A 23973-nucleotide genomic window follows, 5' to 3' on the forward strand; every position below is an offset into this window, starting at 1 on the left:
ACTAATCTGCCAAGGTGGTTGGGCTCATGGGTATTTCTTGTAGCCGCTGCATGACAGCCCATACATAACACTCCCCAAGTTAACCTTTAACTATAATGTTTACCTTTGCACACCTGTCCAGATTCTACTTACTCCCACGGTGAGTTCCTCCCTGAGAAACTTGGTGCCTTTTATGCCGCTGGACTTTTCACAGACCTAGTCAGCCAGAGAGGTACTAAAGACATTAAACCTCAAAAGGGAAAGAATTGATCTTCCCTCTTGGATAATTTCTTCTTCCCTATGCAAATATTTCCATCTTCTTTCCAGTAATCAACTGAGCATTCTGAAGTCAGATTACAGTGAGCCTTTGTCAACCAAAGAAGTCCATATATATTACCCCCTTTAACCCAGGCATTGGGTTAATTGTGTCTATTCAAGTGACACTTTTCTGAAAGAAAATTAGTTCCAGAGTGACTGGTCTTATCAATATATATGAAGAAGCTTTGGGGAATTAAGAACTTTCTATTCTACATCATCAGTTGCCCTGTTACATTTATTTCAACAATCATGTAGAGGTTTTCTAATTTATTTTTTATTTTCTTAATGTTTATTTATTTTTGAGACAGAGAAAGACAGAGAGACAGAGAGACAGAGCGGAAGCAGGGGAGGGGCAGAGAGAGGGAGACACAGAATCCAAAGCAGGCTCCAGGCTCTGAGCTGTCAGAACAGAGCCTGATGCGGGGCTCAAACTCATGAAGTGAGAGATCATGACCTGAGCTGAAGTCGGACACTTAAATGACTGAGCCACCCAGGCACTCCAATGTTTTCTAATTTCTATAAATTCTTACACTTCACTTTTTCTTAGCAGTGCATTATAGTTATATGAATATTGTGTCCCCTCAAATCTCTCTGAAGATACTAAATTGTTTTAGCCATCTTTTCTATATTTCTCTAGTAATTCAATTTCAGCAAGAATCATTTTGATTTGTTAAAGTTGGTAACTCATTTTTATGCCATTATTTTTCTGAAGACTCTTAAATGTTTGTTTATAAGTGACAGATTAGGGTAATTGATACACATGGCCAGTGTGAAGGTCACAGTTCCCTGATACTGAATTTGATTGCAAAGGACAAAACCCAAGGCTATGATAAGTGAGCTTAGACCTGTTATCAGAGATACCTCTCTGTTAAAGAAGGTAGGAGTTTGCTGTCAGGATGTGGGAAAGTTTACCCTATTGGCAGCTGATATTACCCCGCTGGCAGCTGATACCACCCAACTTCTCTTTTTAGCTCCAATACTCAGTTTAAATGTCCCTTCTTATTACCAGTGACAAAATCCATTTATTAGTTCTCAAACTGTGCCAGCTCTGCGAGAGCTATGTGGGTATGCATTTTCCAAGTGCTTGGAATGTCCCAGTTTTACTGATCTTCCTATTCAGTATCCAATAGATGATTCCTTCCTCTATCTCCTAATGATTATGATCTAGGGGTTTTCCCAAAGTTGTGTTCAAAAAACAAAACAAAAATAAAATTCCCTTCTTCCTCCAATACTAATCTCTTTCATTTGTATTAACTGCAGTTATCAGTTCTATCTGGTTACCCCATGGATCTAATCTCATATGCTTTATATCTTCCAGAAATTTCTTGCTTCTGCTGATATCAACCTTTACATTTCCTGCTGTTACATTGTTTTTTCTTAATTTTATATTTATTCACTCATTCAATGGAACTTTGGAGACAGAAAAGTAAATGTGTGTGCATAGCCATCCAGAGGCACTTAGCTCCCAACTGACTTTTTCTCTTTGCTATTTTTTCTTTTTTCTTTCCTTTTCTTATTTATTTGTGTTTCATTGCTTTTTATTTAGTTTCTTTTTTTTATTCTAATGCCATTTAAGAAAGAGGATAGTGACAAGAGCACTAGTATAGGAGTTACGATCCCTTTATTCCAATCATGTTTTTGCCATTATTAAATGGGGCCTAAGGGCACATAGTAGGTACTCAATAAGTATTGAGGAAAAAGTGAATGAATGAAATAAATTACAATCCTGCCCTAGGCTTCAGCTTCCTCCAAGCTTTAGGAGGCCTCTGTAAGTAACAGCAAGTTATGAATCTTCTGGGGCTGGATAGAAAACATTTATCATCACTTAACATGAGGCACCAAGAAGAGAGAGGCTGCCATTGTGTGAACAGAAATGCAGCAATATGTGACTACATAGGGCAAACTAAGACAGAAAACTGTGATCAAAAACCTTAATAGGAGAACTGTGACATCAGAGTCTCAAACAAGTTCAAAGCAATCATAATTAAAGGCTTGACAACTGATTCTCAGGGAACTATGGAACTGTGATCAGACCAGAGGGCAGCTGAGTACTGAATTAGTAGAGAGAGAGATAAAAAGTCTGCCTTTGAAAGAACCTATGTTAACAACCTCTCCCTTTTCCTAAGTCCACATCATAAAAACTACCATAGGTAAAATCCTCTGGGGCCAAGGGCTTGACAACCCTGCCCTGAAAATTTTCCCCAAATCCTCCAACCTGACTTAGACAACTTCTGCCAGGTTGTCCAATGGCAATGAGGTTTCCAAGTTGGAGGTACACACACACACACAACCGGGTAACTCCCTACCATAAGCAAAACAATTTATTAGCAATGACATTGCTTGGCAAAACCAAAAGTCAAAATCATGAACATGTCTTCAGTGAGTTCTTTACATTGTGAATCACCTTATCACTATGATAACTATTTTGTTATTCTATATCAGAGAATCCTAAGAAAACACAAGAGTTTACAAATTACACATCTGCTTAAAATACTTAGTTCAGTGATCTTCAAACACAATCACAAACACAATCACCTGGCTTATTAAAGCATAGGCTTCTGGGTTTCACCTCCAGAATTTCTGATTCAGAGCAGGAAGATACCACTCATGACACAGAGATAGTCTCATAACATACACAATTGAGCTTCATGGGTCCATCCCTAAGCCAAATCCTCAGGTATATCTATCGGGACACTTTTATGTGCAAGTACAAACAACAACAACCACCTCACTCCACTTGAGGTACAGCCCAATGGGGTTTTTTCTATAGACCCATATCATTGGAAATACCTCACAGTAAATATGTGGTTTGCTTTACTCACAGAATTGTGTTTAAATCTGTGAGAAAGAACTATAATACAGAACCAGACAGATCCATCCACTCTGACCCTAAGCATGGCCCTAAAATACATTTCTTGAAGAAACTGGATCCCAGAGTTTATAGGTGGAGAATTTTTGAAAGTATGTCCATATTCAAGTAGAGATCAAAGAAGCCCAAGTAAAAGAAGTGTGGATTAACCGACATGACCACTGTGGATTAAGAAGTGTTATTTTCTTTATTTAAATTCAAGTTAGTTAACATAAAGTGTAATATTCCTATATTAGTTTCAGATGTACACTAGAGTGATTCAATACTTCTATACAACACCTGTGCTCATCACAAGAGTACTCTTTAATCCTCATCAACTATTTAACCCATCACCTCACTCACCTCCCCTCTGATAACCATCAGTTTGTTCTCTAGAGTTAAGAGTCTGTTTCTTAGTTTACCAGTCTTTCTCTTTTGTTTTCTTTTACTCATTTCTTTTGTTCCTTAAATTCCACATATCAGAGGAATCATATGGCATTTGTCTTCCTCTGACTTATTTCACTTAGCATAATACTAACTCCATCCATATCATTGCAAATGGAAAGATTTCATTCTTCTTTATGGCTGAGTAAATATTCCATTGAATATTTACCAACCTTCTTTATCCATTCATCAATGATGGGCACTTAAGCTGTTTCCATAATTTGGCTATTTTTAGATAATACTGCTATAAGCATTGGGGTGCATGTATATTCCTTTGGATTAGTATTTTTTATTTCTTTGGGTAAATACCTAGCAGTGCAATTGCTGGATTTTAGGATAGTTCTATTTTAACTTTTGAGGAAGCTGCATACTGTTTTCCAGAGTAGCTTACTAAATGCATTCTTACCAAGAGTTTAAGAAGGCTCCCTTTCTCCACATCCTCGCCAATACCTGTTGTTGATTTTAGCCATTCTCACGGGTTTGGGGTGATACCTTATTGTAGTTTTCATTTACATTTATCCGATAATCAGTGATGTTGGGCATCTTGTCATGTGTCCGTTAGCAATCTGTATGTCTTCTTTGGAAATTTTCTATTATATCTTCTGTCTATTTTTACTTTTACTGCAGCTTGATTGACTGATTGATTGGTTGATTGATTTAAATGCAAGTTAGATAACATATAGCGTAATGAAAGTTTCAGGAGTAGAATTTAGTGATGTATCACTTACATATAACACCCAGTGCTCATTCCAACAAGTGCCCTCCTTAATGCCCATCACAGCCCTTCCCCCCACCCAACACCCCTCCAGAAACCCTCAGTTTGTTCTCTGTTTGAGTATCTTATGGTTTGCCTCCCTCTCTGTTTTTATCTTATTTTTCCTTCTCTTTCCCTATGTTCATCTATTTTGTTTCTTAAATTCTGCATATGAATGAAATCACATGATATTTGTCTTTCTGTGACTGACTTATTTTGCTTAGCCTAATACATTCTAGTTTTTTTGACATTGATGCATATGTCTGCCCATTTTTAGTTGGATTATTTCTGTTTTTAATGTTGAGCTTTATAAGTTCTTTATGTATATTTGATACTAACCCTTTATCAGATATATCATTTGCAAATATCTCCTCCCATTCAGTACATTGTATTTTAGTTTTATTGACTACTCTCTTTGCTGTGCAGAAGCTTTTTATTTTGATGTAGTCCTGCTAGTTTTTTATTTTGTTTCCCTTGCCTTGGGAGGCATATCTAGAAAGAACTTGCTACAGCCAATGTCAAAGAAGTTACTGCCTGTGTTCTTTTCTAGGAATTTTATGGCTTCAGGTCTCACATTTACGTCACTCACTCATTTTGAATTTAGTTTTGTGTATGGTGTATGAAAGTAGTCCAGTTTTCTCAACACCCTCTGTTGAAGAGACTGTCTTTTTCCCATTGGATATTCTTTCCTGCTCTGTCAAAGATTTATTAGCCATATAGTTGTGGGCTCATTTATGGGTTTTCTATTCTGTTCTATTGATCTATATGTCTATTTTTGTCCCAATACCATACCGTTTTGATCATTACCACTTTGTAATGTAACTTGAAGTCTGGAATTGTGATGCCTCCAGCTTTTCTTTTCTTTTTCAAGGTTGCTTTGGCTTTTAGGGTCTTTTGTGATTCCATATAAATTTTAAGATTGTTTCTTCTATCTCTGTGAAAAATGCTGGTGGTATTTTAATAGGGATTGCATTAAATGTGTAGATTGCTTTGGGTAGAAAAGACATTTTAACAATATTTGTTCTTACAATCCATGAGCATGGAATGTCTTTCCATTCTTTACCTGTATGATCTTCAATTTCTTTCATTAGTGTTTTATAGTTGTCAGAGTACAGACCTTTTCACCTCTTTGGTTAAGTTTATTCCCAGATATATTTTATTTGGGGGAGGTGAAATTGTAAACGGGATTGATTCCTTAATTTCTCTTTCCACTGCTTCATTATTTGTGTATAGAAATGCAACAGATTGCTGTTGATTTTGTATCCTGCTACTTCACTGAATTAATTTGTCAATTCTAGCATTTTCTTGATGGAGTCTTTTGGGTTTTCTATACTGAGTATCATGTAATCTGCAAATAGTGAAAGTTTAAGCACTTCCTTGCTGATGTGGATGCCTTTTATTTCCTTTTGATGTTTGATTGCTGAGGCTAGGACTTCCAGGACTCTATTAAATAACAGTGGTGAGAGTAGACATCTCTGTTTTATTCCTAACCTTAGAGGAAAAGCTGTCAGTTTTTCCCCATTGAGGATGATATTAGCTGTGAGTTTTGCATATAGGGCCTTTGTAATTTTGGGGTGTGTTCCCTCTAAACCTACTTTGTTTAAAGTTTTTACCATGAATGAACATAGTACTTTGTTAGATACTTTTTCTGCATTTATTGAAATGATCATATGATTCTTAATCTTTCTCTTATTAATGTGGTATATCACACTGATTGATTTGTGAATATTGAACCACCCTTGCAACCCAGGAACAAATTCCACTTGTTCGTGGTGAATAATTTTTTAATGTATTGTTGGATTCTGTTTGCTAGTATTTTACTGATAATTCTTGCATCCATGTTTATCAGGGGTATTGGCTTGAAGTTTTTTTGTTTTTGTTTTGTTTTTGAGTAGAGTCTATCCGGTATCAGGTAATTCTGGCCTCATAGAATGAATTTGGAAGTTTTCCTTCCTTTTTTATTTTTTGGAATAGTTTGATAAGAGTAGGTATTAACTCTTTTTTAAATGTCTGATTTCATTGATATTCAATTTTTTTTTTTTTTAGTTTCTGTATAAATTATTTCTGCTCTGATCTTTGCTATTTCCTGCCTTCTGCAGGCTTTAGGCTTCATTTATTGTTCTTTTTCTAGCTTCTTTACATGTAAGTTTAGGTTGTTTATTTGATATTTTTCTTGCTTCTTCAGGTGGGCCTGCATTCCTATACACTTTACTCTTTAGGACCACTTTTGCTGCATCCCAAAAGTTTTGGACTGTTGTGTTCATTTTCATTTGTTTCCATGTATTTTTTTATTTCTTCTTTGATTTCCTGGTTGACCCATTCATTGTTTAGTAGCATGTTGTTTAACCTGCATGTATTTGTGATCTTTCCAAATTTCTCTTTGTGGTTGACTTCTTGTTTCATGGCATGTGATCAGAAAACATGCATGGTATGATTTCAATCTCTTTATATTTGTTGAGGCCTGTTTTATGACCTAATATGTGATCTATTCTGGAGAATGTTCCATGTGCACTTGAAAAGAATGTGTATTCTACTGCTTTAGTATGGGAATGTTCTGAATATATCTGTTAAGTCCATCTATTCCAGTGTGTCATTCAAAGCCATTGTTTCCTTGTTTATTTTCTGTTTAGATGACATGTCTGTTGATGTAAGTGGGGTGTTAAAGTCCCCTACTATTAATGCGTTATTATTAATTAGTTCTTTTAGTTTGTTATTGTTTTATATATTTTGGTGCTTCATGTTAAGTGTATAAATATTTACAATTATTATATCTTCTTTTTGAATTTTCCTTTTTGTTATTATATAGTACCCTTTTCTGTCTCTTGTTAGTATTTGTTTTAAACTCCAGTTTCTCTGATATAAGTATTGCTACTCTGGATTTTTTTGACTTTCATTTTTTTGATAAATGTTTTTTTACCCCCTCACCTTTTGTTTTAACAGACTTTTTTTCAGTTTAATTTATTCAGTTTGAGAGAGAGAAAGAGCATGCAGGAAGGGCAAAGAGAAGGAGGGAAAGGGAGAATGTCAAGCAGAATCCTCACTGTCAGTGCAGAGTCCAATATGAGGCTTCAACTCATAAATTGCAAGATCATGACCTGAGCTGAAATCAAGAGTCAGATGTTTACCCAACTAAGTCACCCAGGCACTCCTGCATCCCCTCACTTTCAATCTGCAGGTGACTTTAGGTCTAAAATGAGTCTCTCTAGGCCGCATATAGATGGTTGTTGTTTTTTTCTTTTTTAATCACTTCTGACACCCTACGTCTTTTCATTGGAATATTTAGTTCATTTACATTCAAAGTAATGATTGATAGATATGTATTTATTACCATTTTATTACTTGTTTTGTCACTGTTTCTGTGAATTTTCTCTGATCCTTTCTTGTCTTTGTCACTTTTAGTCTCTCCTTTGCACTCAATGAGTCCCCTTTAATATTTCTTGCAGGCCTAATTTGTTGGTCATGAACTCCCTTAGTTTTTGTTTGTCAGGGAATGTCTTTATCTCTCCTTCTATTCTAAATGATACCTTGCTGGATAGAGTATTCTTGGCTGCAGATTTTTCCCATTCAGCACTTAGAATATATGATGCCACTTCCTTCTGGCTTGCCAAGTTTCTATTAAGAAATCTCCACCTAGCCTTATGACTTTTCCCTTATAAATTAAGAACTTCTTTTGCTGCTTTGAATATTTTTTATCATTATATTTTCCAAATTTAATTACACTGTGTCTTGGTGTTGGCTTACTTTTGTTTATTTTGATGGGAGTTCTCTGTGGGTCCTGGATCTGGATGTCTATTTCCTTACCCAGTTTATGGAAGTTTTCTGCTATGATTTCTTGAAATAAATTTTTTCCCCTTTTCTCTCTCTTCTTCTTCTGGGACTCCTATTATATGAATGTTATTGCATTGGATAGAGTCACTGAGTTCCTTAAGTTTATTCTCATGTTGTACAATTCCTCCCTCTTTTATTCATCTTCATTATTTTTCCATTATTTTGTCTTCTACATCACTGATTCATTCCTCTGCTTCTTCCAGTCTGCTGTTCATTGCATCAACCTGTTTCCAATCTTGTTTATTGTATTCTTCATCTCTGTTTCTTTTTTTAACTGTTTCATCTCTGTGATAAGGGTCTCACTGATATCTTCCATTCTTTTGCCAAGCCCAATATCCTTACCTTTGCTGTTTTAAATTCTTCATCAGGCATGTTACTTGTATCTGTTTCACTTAGATCTCTGGCGGTGACTTTATCTTATTCTTTCATTTGGGATAAATTCCTCTGTTTTCTCATTTTGTCTAAGTTTCTGCCTTCTTCTGTGGGTTAAAAAAAAAAAAAAAAAAAAAAAACGGCTATATCTCCTGCTCCTGAATGTAATGGTTTTATGAGGAAGAGGTCAAGTACTTCCCAGGGCCTGAAACTTCAGGGAGTGTCTCCAGAATGTGCTGTGTGCACTCTACTGTTGTATTTTGGCTGCTCTATCCTTCAAACCGGTCATCTGTAGAAGCTTCCCTTGTCTGCTGTGGACAGTGTTTGGTCCCTAGCCCGAATGTGGACAGTTTTAACTCATTGTGCTCTACCTGTGAAATGAGACCTGACACCAACACCATCATAACTAAGGTCCTATAGGGCTCTCTTGTCAGGAGACATGGTGTGGACAGAGGTTTGTGCTGATCTTCTAGGGAAGGGGCCTACTGCACCAGGACTGAGGAAAGCTTGGATGAGAAGGACAGTCCTGCCAGAGCACAGGAGTGTGGGGTAGATGTAAGTAAGTTAGGCATCCAGTGTTGGTGCTGCACTTCTTCCCACAAGTGGGTCTATGTTCATGCAAAGGGTGGGGTGGAAAGAAATGGTATCAGCCACTCCTTTTTTCCTGGGAGGCATCTCTATGAATACTGTCTCTCAGGGATACACTCTGAGAAGGGCTAATAATCTCCCCCACTGTGTGCCCCAGGCATTCCTCACTTCCTTGTTTCCATGCCTTCTACCCCTAGGTTGTTTGCCTGCCTTTTCTCCAGGAGCAGGACAATGCCCTCCAGGTTCTAGCTCAGCCAAGCCCACTGACCTTTAAAACTCTAGGCTTTATGGGGCGCCTGGGTGGCTTGGTTGGTTATGCGTCCGACTTCAGCCCAGGTCATGATCTCACGGCCCGTGAGTTCAAGCCCCGCGTTGGGCTCTGTGCTGACAGCTCAGAGCCTGGAGCCTGTTTCAGATTCTGTGTCTCCCTCTCTCTCTCTCCCTCCCCTGTTCATGCTCTGTCTCTCTCTGTCTCAAAAAATAAATAAACGTTAAAAAAATTTAAAAAAAAAAAAACTCTAGGCTTTATACAGAGAAAGACAGATACCATATGGTTTCACTCTTATGTGGATCCTGAGAAACTTGACAGAAACCCATGGGGGAGGGGAAGGAAAAAAAAAAAAAAGGAGGTTAGAGTGGGAGAGAGCCAAAGCATAGGAGACTGTTAAAAACTGAGAACAAACTGAGGGTTGATGGGGGGTGGGAGGGAGGGGAGGGTGGGGGATGGGTATTGAGGAGGGCACCTTTTGGGATGAGCACTGGGTGTTGTATGGAAACCAATTTGACAATAAATTTCATATATTGAAAAAAATAAATAAGTAAAAAATAAAACTCTAGGCTTTAACCTCATTGGTTGCAAGAACTCATGAAATTCAGCCCCTCTCATTTTTCCAAGCCAGTGGCTTTGAAGAAACATTCTCCTTGTACATTCCCCTGTGTGCTCCTCTCTTTCACCTTTCTCTGCAACCGCAGCTCCCTCTCCTCTGTAGCACCCACAATCCCTTTCTCCCTTAAACCGCATCTCTGCACTTCCTACCTTCTTTGATGTGGCCTCTTCTCCCCCTATAGTTGTGGAGTTTGTTTTGTCAGTCTTCAGGCCAATTTCTAGGGTATTTAGGATGATTTTTTAGTTACCTAGTTGTGTTCATGGGATGAAACAAGTCTAGGATCCTCCAACTCCACTGTCACAGGCATAAATCATCTTCCTCTCCTCTAGAAAAAAGTTATTTTTAAAAAGGGCTACCTTGAAGACTACGACTCAGAATTTGGAGGGACCAAGGTGATTGGCAATGGAAGGAATCACAACATGTGAAATTCCTTAATTAAAAATTTGTTGACTTTAAATAATTTTGCCTATGATACACACACAAAAAAGAAGCTTTACACTTAAAAAAACTTCACTCCAACTGGGATAGACAATAAGAATTGTTCTAACAATGAGCATTAGCTAACACAAGGACAAATCCAGAGGCATAGTGAATTTCAAGGCCATGGATCCAAAGACTCAGTTATGTCATCAAAGATGCAGGTTCTTTCCACTTTTCATCCTGCTATCTGCATTGTTCACTTCATCCTTAGGTTGATTCTCTTTATGTTTCAGGAAGTTGTCAGTAGCTATAAAGGCTACATGCTTCCCTGACCATGTCCACTGGAAGAGAGAAATCACCTTTTCCAACCTATCAAAGAAACGCATTTTCTTTTAGTCTGATTGGAACAGTGTAAGTCATATGCTCATCCCTAAACCAATGATTGATGCCAAAAGAAGCAGTGGGTTGATTGGCCTAGGCCAAGGTTGCTGAACAATCATTTCCAAGAAGAATGAAACTCATATTGGTTTTAATTAGGAGCTAACAAACAGCTCAGTCAATTATGCAAACTACAAATGGAAGAAGGATGGAGTAAATTTGAGGGGTAAATTATAATGTTCCATAAAGCATGCAAGACTTGAAAGGACCTTTAGAGCACAGAACTTTTGACACAAGTTTGACACATGCTAACATGACTCTAAATTTGAGAGTACATAGCAATAGTGACTGAGGATCATTCCAATGACTCAGCTTTAAAATTGTTCATATTAAATATGCAAAGTACCTTGGACATAACATCTATACTGAAGATATTCCTCTAATGACATTCTTACATGAAATGAAATCTCTTCTCCTTCCTTCAAAATTTTCAATTTATTGACTTTGGAACTATTCAACAGGGAAATATCAGATAAACTTCAGAATTCCTTTCTTCTCAGACTCCTTTAGAAAGTTGTAGAGCATTATTTTCCTTTTGTATTTCAGCAATTTTGTTAGTGGGCTTTTTTTTTTTCTCCTAAACTGATCATTATGGATAAACATAAAATCTCTAAATAGATTTTCCTAGTCAGTTAACCATATTCTTGGGGGAAAACATAAGGTAGAATCATTATTAAAAAGCATTCTCAGTAATACACACATCTTTATTATGTCAGTCTTTTGCCAAAAAAAAATAAGATTGATAGTAAAATCCACTTATTTTTTTTTCTTCACAGAATCAAGCCATCTGCCTCAGAATACACCACCAGCCTCTGTTAGATGAATTCACACATTTTAAAGCCCCGGAGTAACCATTTGAATGGAAATTGGACACTTCTTGTCATTTAGGAAGCTTTTTTAAACTGGAAAGGCTTCTCGTTTGTTCAATTAAATGTGTGTGTATGCAATACACTTTATGAAATTTATCCCAAAACAGTGAGGCTGAAATAATATTTGAAACAGATGGCACAGCTGCTGTATTTAGAGAACTACCCATGGACATAGATGGAGACATTGAGGGAACTTTGAAGTGCGAGTCAAAACATTGTATAATCAAGACTCTCAACCACAGCCATTAGGGATGGGAAAATCTTTGTAATGTCAACCCTTTCCCTAATGGAGGTGTGTGGAAGGTGCTAAGATTTAGTCAAGTGGAATTTATACCCTTCTCTGGATGAATTCTTCTCTTCTCAGTTGAGTCTTAAAATTTGAAAATGCTGGATCTGCTGCCTCAGAGTTTTCTCTCTCTTGAATACTATTTGAAAATGGAGCTACACACTGTAAGTATTGTTCCCAAGGGAGTGTTAGATAGTGATGTGTGCATAGCAGAGAAAAGCAAAATAGAGTGCTTAGAGCTGGAGGAAAATTAGGGGGAAAGACCACAGAGATTATTTCTTTAGTGCCCTAATTTCGTAAGAGAGGAAACAGAGGTCAAAGCAGGTTAATTGGCAACACCTCGATCCCACAGAACTGGTCTCCTCAGACTCATTTTGGGACAACTTCCACTGCAGACATTGTTTAATAAAAGGAAAAGAAAGGCTGAACGCTTTTGAATTTTATTTTATTTCACTTTATTTCATTTCATTTTGAATAAATGTCACATCTAAAAACAAGTCATAAGTTTTATAAGGCAGATATAAAATGGCAATATAGAGAAAAAGTTCAACTTTTCTTAAAACTGCTTTAAGGTAAAAATATTTCACAAAAATGAAAGTATAAATGCTCTAATTTCTGTAAACAATGTGTGTGTTAACAGGGTATTTGGCTAAATGTTTCCTTTCACATTGATCACGTCAACACAACTTGCAGCTTGTTTGAAAATACTAACACAATTCTAAATCTCAATCTAATCAAGGAAGCAAAAGTTCTGATGCAAAATTCTTGAATTCAGAATTCTTTAGTAGGTGAAATACATCTGAGCTCATACACACACACACACACACACACACACACACACACACACAGGCATAAACAGCAACCAAGAGGAAAATATTTCAACATTCATAATAACAATTCTTCTTAAATGCAGCAGTGTCTGGGGTTTGAAAGTTCACACATTTCCCTCTCAGTTGTGGTTTTATAGACATGAATGTTGAAAGCAGATGCCTTTAGTTTATTTCAGGGAGATCCCTAAGCTACTGAAAATGACAAATCTCAGCAATCACATTTAGGCTCCAATATCCTTCTATGTTGAAAAGAAATGGATAAAACCCTTAATAAGAAAAGCAGCAAATAACTAAGGTTATCCATCATCTTCTCTGCAGCAAGAGCTAATGAAACAGAAATGAAACCATGTCCATCTTCAGAGGAACTTTTCCCCAATAGACTATGTTCCTGTACTGCCGTGGAGTCCTCCTGGAGAGGGCAAATTGATTTTCTAAAACATCTTGGTTATTCCAGAGACAGAATAAAGTCACAGCCTGACATGTTAACCTTCCACTACATTTCTAAGACTGGATCTATACAACTGGGACAAGGGAAGAATTACACAACTTCAAGGCACCTCAGCAGAAAGTCCATTTATGCCTGGACCACCCCCAAAAGTTGGTACATTTAGCACTTTTGCCTCACCCATTAATTCATCGTGACTCTTGTGAATATGTGGTTGTGGTCCCATCTTTGTTTCCATGTAAATCAGAGCAGTAGTTGCTAAAATGGAATAACTGTATATAACATGTACACTGACACCAGCTAAGAGTCTCCGCAGAATAAAAGTCTGTTTTTCTTTTCTTTTCTTTTTTTTTTTTTTTTTTTTGCACTTAGGGAAAACAAAGAAATTTCCCCAGTGCCCTGAGAAGTTTCAGCCTCCTTATTTCCATTATATAATTTTTTTACAAGTTTCTATAAAGAATTTTAAAACCAGAAAAGCTCAAACACATTGATCTTCAAATTTCTTTTAAGTTCCTGACATTTCCTTTCTCACATAATAAGTGGTGAAAGCCAGTCAAGAGCTGGAGAGTGTTTCTTTTTCTTTGATATGGTCTTGTATTTTAAAAAAAATATCACTTAAATCTCTATAAAGTTCTTTATTAGTATGTATGAGCCACACACACAAGCACACACATTCATTCATATACCCATTAACTGGGAAAGAAAGAGAAAATGAGAATTTGACTTGGAAAAAAATCAGCACAGCAAACCTATCACTTGGTCATTTTTGGCATGTAATTTTCCATTGGTATAGTAGAAGGTCTACACAAGGGTACCGTGGAGAGCCAATCTACCCCACATACATTCCTGGAAGTTCTAACTTCATGGAAAGGGAACTCTTCCTAAGGTAAGGGAACATCAGGGCACTCTATACCATTTGGGGTCATCTGCCACTGATACTGCAAAAATTATTTGAGGTGCTGAATTATACAGTGTTGCTCAAGTTATCTTAAGACAAACTACATACCCCTGCGAGGCTGTGAGAAACTGAAAGAGTTTAAACAAAAGAGTTTAAAACCAAGGTCATTTATAAGACACAAAGAATGAGGTACTTTATTAGACACTAAGGAAAGAACTATAAGACAATGAAGATAGTGCCCATCCTTCAACTGTTTGAAGTTAGGAGGAAAATCCAAGACCACTAGAGAGAAAAAATGCAATCAAAATGAATGACACATTTCCCAAGACCTATGAGAGTCACTATGACAGCAGAAGGGCCATAGCAGCAGGGATGGCCACAGCCAAATAACAGACTTTAAGCTCCCAAACACATAGGCCACCCTGCAAGGATTAAAGTTGTCTTTCTTCTTCTACTGCTATGTATTTGTAAGTTGTTTGGTTTTTTTCTTGAGAGCATGCCCACACTTCTGTATACTAAGACCTCCTTGACTTCCCCACAGACCCATACTCCCTTCACACAGCAACCTCCAACCTGAGCCAAAGCTGTAGAAGTATGACAAGTGTCCTTTTCTGTCATAATAAACACAAAAACACAGCAACCACAAATTATCACACAAACGTAGGAACTAGGTCAGACCATAGCTAATCAGGTCTTCTATTTCTGAGGAAAACTGAGTTTCCTCAATGACTTGATTTCAACATTCCCTTTAAAAAAAAAACAAAAAACACACCTTTCTCAGAGGCAAAACTAAGTCCTCCTGCTCAGACTTCCCTTCTTTCTAGCCTATTACACTATGAACACTACTATCTCACATGGAGTGATTACCCATTTGTTCCTCTATTCCTCAGTCTGCAGTTTTTATGTCAGGAGTTAGCATATTAAATTTAATAAGACTCTTAAAATCTATTTGATTCTAATATTCAGTTTCATGCTGTGATTTCAAGCTACTATAAGATACTAGGGCCAAGTTATTTAATCATAGTTTCATATGTTTTAAATATCTTACAAAATATAAAATCACTGCTTTCTCTAGTTTAAACAAAAAATTCCCCCACCATACACACACACACACACACACACAATCCTACAAAAATTAACAATGAAAGGTCAACTTCAAGTGTGCTTATGAATAGAAATCTAAAGCTAACCAAAAGTAAATAAAAAATCCTATGATCAGAAAATCCATTTGGGATCATTTAATTTACAATCAGTATATTTAAATAATTTCTTAAAAAACAAACATTGCATTCCATATTTCCAATTAATGTCACTCAATCAAATGCATCATTGCATATAAAGGATTACATTCTTACGTTCCTCTATACATCTTGGATGTCTTTGGCTTTCAAAACAGAAGACAATTTCTTGGCAGCAAATAGATAAAGTTCCATATGGCTCCTGTCTATTATTTTATTTCTGTTGCAGTTAGGATCCCTTCCCATAATAAAAACATGATGAGACTGACAGTTTTCTCAAATTGTAGCTAGTATTTTAAGGAAACTTACTCTTGGGTTTCTACCACTAGGCAGCATAATTCAGGAATAAATTGTTGATCAAATGTCGTCTGAAATTTTAACCACCTTCTTAGGTAATTGCTTTTCCCTGAAATAGTGTTCAATTTCAGGAAGTCCTCATATATAAAGGCAATGTATTATAAATTTTTCCATACTTTGGAAGATATAATAACCTATTTTCTGTTAAAAATTGTTTAAAAATTGTTTTTAAGGTGTGTGGAAGATAAATGGGAGTTATTGAAAGTAGAAAGTAGTTTGGAAGAAACAAAATCAGTCTTGAGAAAGTGAATGAGACAAATACCATATTTAAAACTCTTTCCAGAAAAACTTTAGAATTCCATATTATCCCCAAATGAGAAATTTGAATACACTTCAATGACACAAAATTATTTCCAGTGCCATTTTCACATACTTTCCATCAGCTCTTTCTTGATTTGGTTTAATTATTACTAAGCTGTCCTCATCCTCATCCCTCAATCAGAGCTATTTTCCAAGGCGCTACGGAGCTACGCTCTAGCCCCAACCTGCTACTTTCCTTTATAATGTTTCAGACTTCTGTTTTTGGTAGCAACATAACTCCCTTTCTCTCCCTGAATCTAACTTTGACTCCAGAGACACTGACTCTGATACTTCTTCAAATATTGCAGATGGCTGTCTTCCAGATCCTAACCACCTTATTCTTAATATAAATTACTATCACCAATAACTTTATCATGATTATATTAATAAGAAGAAGGTCATCTTCCTCAAAATCATTTTAATACAAAAATAGAATAATCACAAACAACGTCATATTGATAAAGTCAAAACAAGTACCTGAACTTTATTCAGTTACATCTCAAGTCAAATGAAGCCTAATTCCTAATGGTATGTCCCAGAATTCCCTTATGTGTTTAAATGAAATCTATAAATTATTAACCTATGTTAAATAAAGACATAAACTTAAGTATCTACTTCTAGTCTAACATGCAGATTTTTTGATGTTTTATTCCAAATACACCATCAATTATTATTGATTATTTTTGGACATGAAATTCTGAGGAGAAAATTAACTATTTCATGTATTACCTTATCTAGAATGGTGGTAATTGATAATGAAGCACAAAGAACCCACATCTTCCCCTGAGAAGATTTCTGAAGTAGTTAGAAGAAGCAAATGCTAGTTTGAAGGGTACTAGTTAACTTTCCACAGTAGATAACACTGGAAAAGAAGGTATTAATATCAAGCCATGGAAGGAGAGAAATCTGTAACAACAAATGAAAAGATATTTAGATCTAATTGTCTTCTTCCTCCACAGGGTCCATCACAACATAAAAGCAAACAAAGCAGCATTTTAATATATGAGGCTTTCATCTCCCATCACCAGATAGAGCCTGGAAAACTCTCATATTGAGATGCTAATCTAATTCCAAGGAAGCTGATGCATTTTATCAAAGTTGTACTAGAAGGATGGCTTATGAATATGGCCAGATGGAGAGCTGCATAACTTTGCAGGGGACAAATTCACATGAGAATTACAATGAGAGGAACCCCTGCAAAGCTCCAATTTCCAACAACTCCTAGCATAAATTTAATCAAATTAAAAGCTTTTCACATGGGTGCAGCTGAGATAGCCATTACTATAAAGAAATATATTCAAGCAAAAGCTATTTGGAAGCACTAAAATGTTCCCAGAGCATACAAATATGGGTGCAGATCATTTTTTTTTCCATTCACAAAGACTACACTTTCATTACTGTTCATTGCCATAGACTCAGAAAGGAAAAAAGAATACTTGGGGTTTCTCTCTCTGGATTAACTTGGAGAAACTTTGATATGATATAAAAGCAGAGTACATACTTGGGATATGCAGCTCAGGTTGGGGACTTTTAATTCTAGTACAAAATGGCACTGAATGAGATAAACCACTAGAGACTAGGTTTGTCAAATCCCCATATCCCAGGCCAATGAGAAGGAGAGTGGATCCAAAAGTAAAAACAATGACTTCCAGCTGCTAAAAGTTGGCCAGGAGGACACCCTCAGTGAGTTAACTAGACTTCTGACCAATAAAAGAGAAGGAAGATTGTCAAAGATAATGAACAAAGCAAACTGTCCATGACCTTTTGCTCTGTTCATCTTTGCTTCTCCATGTATCTTTTCAAACTCACTATTTTCACATGTTTTCACCTCAAGATTTATCCTTCCTATATGTCCATGAGCAAATTTTACCACAGACTCATTGTATCTGCCAAGCTAGACTGCCATTTCCAAACGACTGCTGTACAGCTATACTTAAATGACAGATTTAGGGTCTCAAATGTAATATAGCCAAGTTCCCCCTTACTTGTCATTATCTATTAATGAATCACATTCTCCCAGGCACCCAGGCTGGCATATCCTGATCATCTTTATCCTCCATTTATTCTTCTCACTCCCTCTCATCTGAATCCAATCAACTGCCAATCCTCTCACTCTACAATGTTTCCCATCTAAAATGGAACTGTAAAAATAAAGATTAAGGCTGTTCCTTCTGAGAAGTGACCTAAAGAAAGGAGTTTGGAGAATAGTTTGGGGAGGGAATAGCTCCATGGAAAACAGAAGATAACAAGGGAAAGAGCAAGAGAGAATTGTTAACAAAGAAGTCACAGAGAACAAAAGTAAACTTGAGGAAATTATTTCTACTTCTTATAGACAAACTAGAAAGTTTTCAAGATCCTTGAAGCACAAGTTGCCCACAGCTGAGGTAGGCAGCATCTAGGGATACAGGAAAAGGATCTCATAACGGTGGAAGTAGAACTGTCCCAGGGGTTATAACTGAGTGTTGAGGAGGATTGAGACCAAACCAAGGAAGTTGGAAAATTTAGGAATTCTCTTCCCATTAAATAAGAAAAGCAGTCAGTCTCTGAAGATCAGAACTATGTCAGCATGGGGAAAAGGGATATACTAGCTTCATTTGCCATTCATTAAAGCAAAGTGTTTCAATTTAGTTATATTGCTTGCAAATGTAATTTTATGTCAAGCTCATTTTTCTTACATTTCACATATGTCCAAAAGTCCACAAAATAGGGAAAACTGACCATAGAGTAATATTCTTTGAAAGAAATACTGTGGAAAATGGGTGCAAAAATTTGCTGGTATCTGTTCTGTATTTATTTTTCATATGCTACCACTACCTCATCTAGACAGCCTCAGGGACCTAACTATTCTCCTGCCAATCACTCTTTCTCTCCTTTCTTCCCCAGACAATTGTCCCTTTTAAAGTGATCTTTGACCAAGGCTCTACATTTTTTTTAAAGCAACAAGTTTTTAATATCAGCATATATTACTTTAATATATGTTAAATAAAAATAATAGACTTTGTCTAAGACTCAAAATCTTTCACAATCTGGTTCCAATCTAAGCTTCTCTATATCACTGCATTCTAAATATTTTAGAAATTTGTAATTTAATAACAATATTCAATAATGAAAAGAAATATTTAAGCAAATTAATCTAATCATTGAGGTGCCTCAATGTCGGGTGTGTAAATATTTACAAATGTTACATACTCTTGTGAATTGACCCCCTTAACATCATCTAATGACCTTATTTGTCTCTTGTTACAATATTTGTTTTAAAGTCTATTTCATCTGATATAAGTATAGTTATTCCTAACTTCTTTTTGGCTTCCATTTGCATGGAATAATTTTTTTCTATCCTTTCACTTTCAGTTTGTGTGGCCTTAAAGCTGAAGTGAGTCTCTTGCTGGTAACATATAATTAGGTCCTGGTTTTCATTCATTCATCCACTGTATATCTTTTGATTGGAAAACTTAGCCCATTCACATTTAAACTAATTATTGACAGGTATAGACTTGCTATTGTCATTTTGTTTATTGTGTCCTGACTATTTTGTAATAGCTTTCTTCCTCTTTCTCTCTTCTTTAGTGATTTATGATTTTCTGTGGTTGTATGTTTTGGTTCTTCTATCTTTTGTGTATGTACTGTAGGTTTTTGTTTTGGTTTGTTTAGGTTTATTTTCATTTATTTTGACCTGGTGCGGGGCTCAAACCCATGAACCATGAGATCATGACCTGAGCCAAAATCAGGAGTCAGATGCTTAACCCAATGAGCCACCCAGGGACACCAACAGGTTTTTGTTTTCTGATTACCATGATGCTTAAACTGTTACAGTTATAACAGTATATTTTAAGCCAATAACAACTTCAAACACATGCCAAAGGTCTAGATTTTTACTCTCTTCTTTCCCACATTTTATGTTTTTGCGGTCACATTTACATGTTTATACTGTATATCCATAATATACATTGGAATATTAGTATACTGGCAAATATACAGTGGGAATTTTTCTCTGTTCCCTCTGCATTGAGCCCTGAGGGGATGGCTACTGTGAGTGTTTGCCCGCTTGCTAACAACTGCTTCTTTGTTTACTCCAGTCCTGTAGGACTCATGAACATAAGCCCCATTGGCTTGCAGAGCTAGATAATTTGGGAGACCTATCTCTCAGGTGGCAGCCTTAAAAGGTGAGGCCCTCTCAACTTTTTGAGGTATGTCTCAAACCCTTCATTCTCTATGGAGAATCTGGGAGTTGGGAGTATGGCACTACAACATTGGGAGTAGAATTTAAGGCATGAGTGTGTCTTAGCTTCTCCTACCCATTTCAAGGTGAGTATTCTCTCAATCTCCCAATGTTTAGGAGTCATTCAATTAGTTTCTGGATTTCTGTCTGAGGGAACTGCTCCACTGAAGCTACATATTTGGTGTGTCCGTAGGAAAAGGGAGTATTAAGAGCTTCCTATGTCACTATCTTGGTCCATAGCCTATGTATATTTTAGATGGTTATCAATTATATCTGACTAAAAATGAGAACTTGTAGTATTTTGGTAATGGAGAAGCATAAGCACTGTGAAAAATGCCATTTACACTAGAGTTGGTCAAAATATAAATATTATTTCCCTTTTCTATTCTTTATTTAATTCAGAATTGGTAAATCTGAAGTAGTGAGTGAAAAAATGATGCAAATTCTAAAAGTGTATCTGTAGTAGCCTCTTAACCAATATTCTCTGTTAATCTTTCCTCTCTTCTCTCTCCAATCCATCTTTCTTAAACAGAGTTCTAATCAAATGACTTCCTGGGGAAAGATGTCAATGACTCTCTCATTCCCTCCTAAATAATGTTGAAACTAATTGGACTGAAATTAAAACCTGCCAGTGCAATCCCAAACTTTGCTTTTACACATTCCAACCCACCATTTTATGAGTTAATGACTCAATAATAAATATTCTGGGAATATGAGCTTGAATGAACACTACTGCTAGCTAGAAACTCCTGGTCTTCTCAGTGGTTTTGGTGATGCCCTAGTAAATTTATTTTTTGATAACTTTTTCACACAATTGAGTCACTGTGAATTCTTTAAAAGTCATTTGTAATGAGATTTCTTTAGACTGAAAAAAAAAACAATAAACCACTGGTATGGGGATTTCCAATTAAAAGTAGAGGAGCAAATGGCCTTTTGTTTACCAGGCCTCCCCCAAAGCACAATAAAGCAGCAAAATGTGAAAAAAAAAAACATTGTCTCTAATGAAACTGGGAATGCACAGATCCAAATCTCAAACTAGGAGGCACAACTGCCAAAAGCAATGACAGTGCCTCCTGAGCAGGGAAGCAGGCCAGAGGAGCATCAGAGAATCACAGAGATGGTTAACTGGCAATTGTGGTTCAACACCAGTGGCAGTGGGATCTTCAGACTTATACACGCTGGACTGCCCATGAAGGACTTCTGACATTCCAACCTTCCCTGCAACCCATAAGGACCTCCTGATTATCCCCAAAAAGAAAGACATAAAAACTAAGGGGAGACATGCATTAGAGGGAAAATGATAAAGAGGCTTTTGTAGAAAGCTGTAAGACTGTCCTGATCTTACTGGATCTTACAGATCTTACAGATCTGTCTGTAAGACCAGATCTGTCCTCCCATCCTCCCCAACACCACTGCTGGGCAAATAGAGGCCTAGGTCCAGGAGACCTCACTCAAAGATGAACCAAAGAACCAGCAAAAGTTCTACACTAAGGTATTACAGAGGAGTTAGAAAAGCGTGTAAGAAGCAAAAATTAATGTTAATGACTTGCTAGAAGAAAAAACAACCTTAGCTTGACAATAGCCAGGCCTCCAGGATCCTGTGAGTCTTCTTTAGTATATAAAAATCCTTTTGGAAACTTCCCCTTGTCCTTATCTCCCCCAACTCCCAAGAATACAATCAGTCACCCCTCACAATCCCAGGGCAGATCTTTCTGCTCATAGGTCCTGTCCCAGTACTTTAATAAAACCACCTTTTTGTGCAGAAAAAAGAAAAAAAAAAACTAAACTAAACTGAACAGTGAGGAGCATTTCAAAGAGACAGAAGAAATTGTCAAAAAAAATAAATTCCAAATAGAGTTAACATAGACTGTTGGAGAAAAAGAACTCAAATAAGACAAAGAAACCAAAGGAGAGATGGTAAGAATTAGCAGATGGATGATAAATGGAAGCTCCCAAAAAATGAAATAAAATCATTACAGAAATGAAAACCACATGAAAAGCACCTAAAATTAGAAGGTAATTTTACTTTTTATTTTTTATGGTGAATGAATTTATATTCCTTTCCTTTTTTTAAGTACATAATTTATTTATTTAAATTCAAGTTTGGGGCACCTGGGTGGCTCAGTCGGTTGGGCGTCTGACTTCGCCCCAGGTCATGATCTCATGGTTCATAGGTTTCAGCCCCTCAACAGGCTCTGTGCTGACAGCCTGGAGCCTGGAGCCTGCTTCAGATTCTGTGTCTCCCTCTCTCTCTGCCCCTCCTCTACTTGCACTCTGTCTCTCTCTCTCTCTGTCAAAAATAAATAAACATTAAAAAAAAATTCAAGTTAGTTAACATACAGTGTAGTATTGGTTTCAGGAGTAGAACCCTGTGATTCATCACTTACGTACAACAGCCAGTGCTCATCCCAACAAATGCCCTCCTTAATGCCCAACACTCATTTAGCCCACGCCCCTACCTACCTCCCCTCCAACAACTCTCAGTTTGTTCCCTGTATTTAAGTCTTTTATGGTCTGTCTCCTTCTCTGTCTTTATCTAATTTTTCCTTCCCTTCCCCTATGTTCATCTGTTTTGTTTCTTAAATTCCACATATGAGTGAAATCATGTAATTGCATTTCTCTGACTGACTTATTTCACTCAGCATAATACACTCTAGTTCCATCTTTGTTGTTGCAAATGGGAAGATTTCATTCTTTTTGAATGCTGAGTAATAGAAGGAAGTTTTAAAAATATAGTCAGAACAGGATTAAAAAGATGAAAAGATGCACGATTAGAGAGAAGACGATGGATCAAGAAGAGACAAATGGCGGATCCTGGTATTTATATTAACATTGACAAAGATGATATAATAGAGGAAAAAAAATTCCAATTTGTACAACAGTGTCTATAAACTCTTATGGGAAATAAACTCAACCTTAAAATGGTGTACGTAGCCAAATTTTATTTAAGTATTAAAACAAACCTTACAAGAAAAGCAAGAATACCATATATTTCTGAGGCTTTCTTGAATTTAAAAAAAAATTGTGTGAGTAAAAACAAAAAAATAATTAAAATAAAGAGCTCAGGAAATTTGCTGTGGAAGGAAGAAATTGGAAATGTCTAAATGGCTGAGGGGAATAGACTGTAGGACAGAATGTAAATATTCTCAAAGGCGGCAGATTATTAAGAGGGAAAGTGGTAGAGAACTATGTGTGTTAACTTCTACAAATTTCCAAGTGACTATTCAATATAAACCATGTGAAGTCAAGAAACTGACTTAACTACCTATGAATTTAGAGAGCTAACCACCAAACACTGAAACATAGAGTATAAATCTAGTGACAAAATGAAAAAATACACCAAACAAAAACAGATCATTTAGGGATGCCTGGGTGGCTCAGTCAGTTAACTGTTTCAGTCTTGATTTTGGCTCAGGTCATGATCTCATGGTTCATGGGATCCAGCCCCGCATCAGCCTCTGCGCTGTAGGTGCAGAGCCTGCTTGGGATTTTTTCTCTCTCTCTGCCCCTCCCCAAAATAAATAAATAAACATTTTTTAAAAATAGATCTTTAGCAAAAGACAAAGACAGACTGGATTTTAAAATCCAACTCTTTGTATGACAAAGATAAATATAGAGGAAAAAAATGACATAATTTTTTAGAGAAAGGGATAAG

At 36.5% G+C, this 23973-nt stretch overlaps 1 non-coding gene across 1 annotated transcript; it reads left to right on the top strand.

The window, feature by feature from the left end:
- The first annotated feature begins 3033 nt into the window (after positions 1 to 3033).
- Positions 3034 to 3161, top strand: LOC115524373. Its single transcript, XR_003972075.1, has one exon. It is a non-coding gene; the product is annotated as a small nucleolar RNA SNORA18 (small nucleolar RNA).
- Positions 3162 to 23973: the final 20812 nt, after the last annotated feature.

This window comes from Lynx canadensis, chromosome C2 (assembly GCF_007474595.2).
Source record: "Lynx canadensis isolate LIC74 chromosome C2, mLynCan4.pri.v2, whole genome shotgun sequence".
Taxonomy (NCBI): Eukaryota; Metazoa; Chordata; class Mammalia; order Carnivora; family Felidae; genus Lynx; species Lynx canadensis.